Source organism: Rutidosis leptorrhynchoides, chromosome 8, assembly GCF_046630445.1.
Source record: "Rutidosis leptorrhynchoides isolate AG116_Rl617_1_P2 chromosome 8, CSIRO_AGI_Rlap_v1, whole genome shotgun sequence".
Lineage (NCBI taxonomy): Eukaryota > Viridiplantae > Streptophyta > Magnoliopsida > Asterales > Asteraceae > Rutidosis > Rutidosis leptorrhynchoides.
Genome location: NC_092340.1, coordinates 353,333,169 through 353,338,597, shown reverse-complemented (window position 1 = coordinate 353,338,597; position 5,429 = coordinate 353,333,169). Strand labels below are relative to the sequence as shown.

The window sequence follows — 5,429 nt, the reverse complement described above, 5'->3', positions numbered from 1 at the left end:
GTTAGTCGCATTGAAATGTCGAGGCCATCCTTAACGGACGGTATAGGTAGAAGGATTCACCCTGCATGGGTGAATATTTTTGTGGGTCGTGGGGCAAATTGCGAGTTGTTATGATGATAATTCGTTGTTGACTGGATTATAGTACACAAATGGTTTCCATGCTAGTACTAGGAACCCGTAGTGTATGAATGTGTTTTAGGATTTAGGAGAGAAATCCTGTGACGAAGTGTTGATGTTTCGTCTAACTCGTGGTGTATTATTGTCCTCCTGGATTAATCCAGTGACGGATGGTCGTGTGCAGATCAATTGATGGGAAGGTGGTGGTCCTAAGTGATTATTTTGGGTTACCGAAATTTCTTCGTTGAAGGAATGACCCAGTTGTGGAGCCGGAGGAAGTTGGTTCTTGATTCGAAGAACGTTCGGGATTGACCGGTTGGGTTATGTGTTTATGAACCGACGAAGTATGGAGTTTTAAGGAAGCATGAATCCTTCTCAATTTGGATTAATGCAAGTCATAGTTCACGACGTAGTGGATTTAGTAGATCGCGTTGGGTGATGTAGTTATTGATGTAGCTTGTCGCGAGTTGTAGCCGAGGGGACTTGAAGAGATACGTGGTGTTTTTCGTATTCTCCTAAGCGGGAATTCTGGACTTCGAGGGTATGAGATATCGCTTGTTGCGGTGGTGCACGTTAGTGATTATTAGCGTGTGGTGAGATCTTCGAATTTGCAAAAAATGTTATGGATGTCGGCTTGGTTGTGCTTCGTAGGATCGTGAGGCATGACAACGATGATTGTCGGTGAATTGTTCTACTTTTAGGACGACTATGAAGCACTGTTGTTGTAATATGATGCGTTAGCGTACGAAGTGAGATTTCAAATGTGCGATTACTACATGTGTGACTCCACGTTGGGAGCGAAAATGTTCGAGGGAGAAGTGCTTAACTTCTAGTGTAGGTGCGGATCACGAGGACGTGATCCAATTTAACTGGGAGAGAGTTGTAAGATCCTGAAATTTTATCCATTAGAAAGTGTTCCTGAAAGTGTCAGTAAATGTGTGCATCAGAAAGCGCCACTAAAAGTCTACCTAACACTTATGCATTTTCAGAATTTACATCAGAATCAGACTCAGACAATTTTAGTCCCTGAAAGAAGTTGCTGTTCAGTTTCAGTCTCAGTTCAGTGGGGCACCGTCCAGTTTTTGGGACGACGTCCACCAATGAAAGATGGGACGCCGTCCAAATGGTCTGACGGGCCAGCTGTTGGAATTTTAATAAATTAAAAGGGGTATTTGTGTCTTTTCACATATGGACGGATTTGTAGCCTTAATATCAGTTTTAGATCCTATTTTGGATCATTTTGACTTCCACACATCTCTCTCTCATCTTATCTTAGAGAGAGAAGGAGATTTTAGAGAGTGAGAGCTTGGTTTAAGGAAGAAGATGTGTGAATCGGGTCAAGTCGCGAGAGTTAAAGTTGTTCCCTTCATTCTCGACTACGTTTTGATTGTTATGGTAAATTCTAAATCCGAATTTCATTGTTAAGATTCATGTTTGAGTTAGGGTTTGTGTTAGTTAGAGTTATAAACCCATTTATTGTGAAATTTGGGGGTTTTTGGGTAAGATTCATGTATGTAAGCCTAATTGGGTGACTTAGGATTTCGATTAATGAAATTGTAAGTTTGGATCTTGCATGTGTTGGTTAAACCTTAGAACACTTGTGTACTGGTGATTTTGGTTTGTGTTGACTTGATTATGGGGTGTAAACCCTAATATGGGTCAAAATGGGTTTTGTGTTGAAATGGGTCAAGTGTTATTGAATTTTAGTGTCAAATGATGATTTTCAGATACAATCACTAGTTGTTAGTAATTGTAGGTACTTTGGGTGTAATTTGACAAGTCAAAGTGAGTTAAACCTAATTTGGTCAATGAAAGTCAAACATTGGTGTTAAGTGTTAAATTGGTGATTTTATGACATAATCACTAGTAATGGTGCTTATGGGTCGAACTTGACTTGTTTTAGTGGTTAAGTGCAATTTGGATCGAGTTGCACTTATGGGTTGGTTTTGTATGTTTATGTACATTAAGTGTTATTGTGTACTTGTTTGAATGGGTCGGAATTATCACCCGTAGTGGTAGTTGGTGAAGTCCAATTTAGGTGTCTAAATGGGCGGATTGTGGAAGTAGGTATAAACCCTTGGTTAAAGGTGTTGGCGTCGAATTCTCTGGTAGAGAATGTATGTTGATTGCTTGTATACCTATATGCGTATTATAGGGAAAAGCTTGCTCAGTTGCGTTTGGTGGAGATTTCACGCATGGTTTGTATTGCTCGAGTTCGAGGTGAGTGGAATAATTATATATGTATGTATATGATTTATTTGCTTGTGGGGTATGGATTTAAAGTTCGATGTTGACGATGCCATACCACTATTTTTTGTTAGATGAGGGTTTAAAGTTCGTTATTGATGATACCTCATGTATGGAGTTAAAGTTCGATGTCGACGATGCCATACCGCTATTGTAGTGATTTTGATGAGGGGTTAAAGTTCGATGTAGACGATACCTCATGTGTGGGTTTAAAGTTCGATGTTGACGATACCACATTAATTGGGACGGATGGGGTTTAAGTTCGATGTTGACGATACCATTCGTTGGGCTAGCCTTGGGACTTGAATACTAATGGATGTGGTGAACATCAATGTTTTATGTGTTGTAGTGTAGCATATTGTATTTCTCGTGTTATATGCTATTGTTGTGCTAGCTTGTATTATCGGAGATTTAGCGTTATACTTTGCAATGGTATGCTAATTAAAATGCTAGCGTGTATGAGGAAATTGTGTAAGTGTGTGCAAGTAAGTAGATTATATATGTATATATATAATTATTGCATTCACTAAGCTTTATGCTTACCCCTCTCGTTGTTTACCTTTTTACAGGTATTGTGTTATGAAGCTAGCTAGTTGTTAGGCTAGATGCGTAGGAGCGCTTGGGCTTGATCGGGTAGCTTTTGGAGATATGGACGCGGATTGGGGATTTGGTAGTCCCCGGAATTATGCTCTTGGTATTGGGTTAGGTTATTGAGTCTTAACCCGTATTTATGGTGTAAACACTTTTAATTAACGTTTGTGATGTAAAACTCGATTCTATTAAGGAAATCTCTTAATTATAATTATTATAGTATGTTGTGAAAACCGTTTCGTTTGAAAGTGTCGGGAAGCGGGTTTTCCGCCCGTGTGAATTTGTAAAACTGATCAGGAACTTTTAGTTCATTTGGACGCCGTTCAAATGGCTTGGACGCCATCCTGGTCTTCTCTGCTGGACGCCGTCCAGATAACTGGACGCCGTCCAGATGGTCTATATAAAAAAAAAATTTAAGTCGTGTTTTTGGTAAAACGAAGTTGGGTCGTTACAGGTTTCATCATGATATTTACCCCTTTAAGAAATTAGCTCCTTGATGAAACGACCGTAGTTTGGCATCCCTTTTAGGACATCGGTAATTGGCAAGTTGACCGAGACATTTTTCATCATATCTTGAAACTTTTTGTATTGAGCCTCCAACTTGTCCTTCTTTAAAGCTTTCGGATATGGCACCGGTCTTGTAGCCTTCAAAGGCTCATTACCCTTTTTCTTACCGGTTTCATCATTACCCGTGCCCTCGGTTGAGTTGACATTTCATTTACCCTTTTCCTTATTAACCCCGATTTCTTCTTCAATAAAACTTGGTAGTGGTTCGTAGGTGATAAAGGGTTGTGGATGAGGATCTTCAATTCCTTGAGTGGTTAGACCGCTTCGAGTGGTTATGACATTGACATTTTCATTTCGGTTTGGATAGTTAGGGTTTTGGTTGGTGCTTTCGATTGGAATCACTCTTGTGTTGTTGTTTTGTTGGTTTTGGTTTTGTTGTTGGCTATTGTTATAATGGTTGTTTGGGTTAACTTGTGTGTTTGAAGGTAAAGTGTCGTGAGGTCTTTAGGCAACTTGGTTTGAAAGACTTCCAACGGTACTTTCTAGGTTTTAAAATGATGCTTGTTGGTGCTTCAATTGTTGCTTCAAGAACTCATTCTCCTTTAACAAGAATGCTTCGGTTGTTTCCACTTTCTTGATATAGTTTTGCATGATTTCTTCTAAGCTCTTTGAAAGTTGGGATTGTTGAATGTTTTGTTGGTTTTGTTGGTTATAGCCTTGGTTATTTTGTGGTTGACTATAATCTTGGTTGTTTTGATAATTTAGATTGGGTTGGTTGTTATAAGGTTGTTGGTTTTGGTATTGGAAGTTGTTGTTCGGGTTTGGTTATAATTCGGGTTGTAACTTTGGTTTCGGTTTTGGTTTTGGTTTGTAAATTTGGGTGGTATATTGGTTTGATTGTTGAATGAGACTTGCTTTTAGTTAGGATTGTAGTAGCCTTGGTTTGATGTTCCATCCCGTTGATAGTTTTGATTACTCACGTAGTTGACATGAGAATCCGAATTCATGGGAATGTCATCTAGATCAATATGGTTGCATTGATTGATTTGGAGACAATTCTTCGTGAGATGTGGGCCCTCGCATCGTTGACAACCTACTTGCATTGCGACTATTGATTGTTGTAGCTTTTTCAAATCTTTCCCATAAATTTGAAATTGATTGTTCAAGCTTGCAAGTGTGACTTGCCCATTATCACTCTCTACTTGTGCTACACTTTTCCTTGTCAAATCTCGAGGTGAAGGTGTCCATTTGTAAGTATTAACTGAGATGTCTTCTAACATTTTTTCGGCTGCATTGGGTGATTTATACATAAACACTCCTCCCGCGGAGGAATCAAGATGTTGTCCAGTCAAAGCATTAGTACCTTGGTAGAACGTGTTGATGTACTCCTTCTTAGTCAAACCATGTGGTGGGAAAGCTCTTAGCATCTTCTTGAAACGTACCCATGCATCATACAAAGACTCATCAGCCCGTTGAGTGAATCCATTATTTCCATTTTAAGTCGTTCCACCTTTGATGGTGGAAAGAAGTGAATGATAAACGCATCGGTTAAATCATGAAAAGACCTATTAGAATCGGGTGGCAAATTCCTTAACCAACCTTTCACATCTCCTTGAAGTGTAAAGGGGAATGCCCTTAACTTAAAAGCGTCATCGGCGACATCTTTGGTCTTGTAGATATCATAAATATCGTTGAAGTGTTGAATGTGTTCGAAAGGATTTTCTTCTATTAACTCATGGAAGAACATATCTTTGATCATTGTGAAGAAGTTTCCCTCGATCTTCCAATTATCGGCCCCGATGGACGGTTTTATGATAGCCGAAGGTACCACCGTAGGTGCCACCAATCTAGCATTCATCGGTGTGTCATTTGGATCATTTTGTTGCTCTTGATTAACCGGTAGACCATGACCAATAAGATTACCATCTTCGTTGTGAATTGGTTGACTGTTAGGATCTATCTCTTCT

General features: G+C 39.4%; 1 non-coding gene across 1 annotated transcript; it reads left to right on the top strand.

Annotated features, from left to right (window-relative positions):
- The first annotated feature begins 4,860 nt into the window (after positions 1–4,860).
- LOC139865328 (small nucleolar RNA R71) lies at positions 4,861–4,966 on the top strand. The gene has a single exon (XR_011764855.1). It is a non-coding gene; the product is annotated as a small nucleolar RNA R71 (small nucleolar RNA).
- Positions 4,967–5,429: the final 463 nt, after the last annotated feature.